The 383-nt window shown below is 45.4% G+C and overlaps 1 non-coding gene across 1 annotated transcript; it reads right to left on the bottom strand.

Annotated features, from left to right (window-relative positions):
- Trnan-guu lies at positions 1-74 on the bottom strand. The gene has a single exon. It is a non-coding gene; the product is annotated as a tRNA-Asn (tRNA).
- Positions 75-383: the final 309 nt, after the last annotated feature.

The following is a 383-nucleotide window of genomic DNA, read 5'->3' on the forward strand; positions in this document are numbered from 1 at the left end:
CGTCCCTGGGTGGGCTCGAACCACCAACCTTTCGGTTAACAGCCGAACGCGCTAACCGATTGCGCCACAGAGACATCACAGCGGCCACCTGAGATACTTTTGAAGATGTAGGTTTCACCACATTACGATTTGTTTGCCAGAAAACAAAATGAAGAAGAAGATGAAGGAGGCTATGAAGTCCAGAAACAGGGCGAGACTGAGGAAACTGATTGAGGAGTACAGAACCAACGCACTGGACGAGGAAGATGACGTCTTCAAAGAAGCAGTGGAGAGGCTCGAACTTCTAGATGCAAAGCAAGGTACATTTTTCAAACAACTACGCATCCTCTCAAATTACTAACTAAGACTGATTACCTTTGAAAAACTCATGATGTACAGACTTA

The sequence above is a fragment of the Branchiostoma belcheri genome, unplaced genomic scaffold (genome assembly GCF_001625305.1).
Source record: "Branchiostoma belcheri isolate BF01 breed outbred unplaced genomic scaffold, Haploidv18h27 scaffold23, whole genome shotgun sequence".
In the NCBI taxonomy this organism is placed as follows: domain Eukaryota; kingdom Metazoa; phylum Chordata; class Leptocardii; order Amphioxiformes; family Branchiostomatidae; genus Branchiostoma; species Branchiostoma belcheri.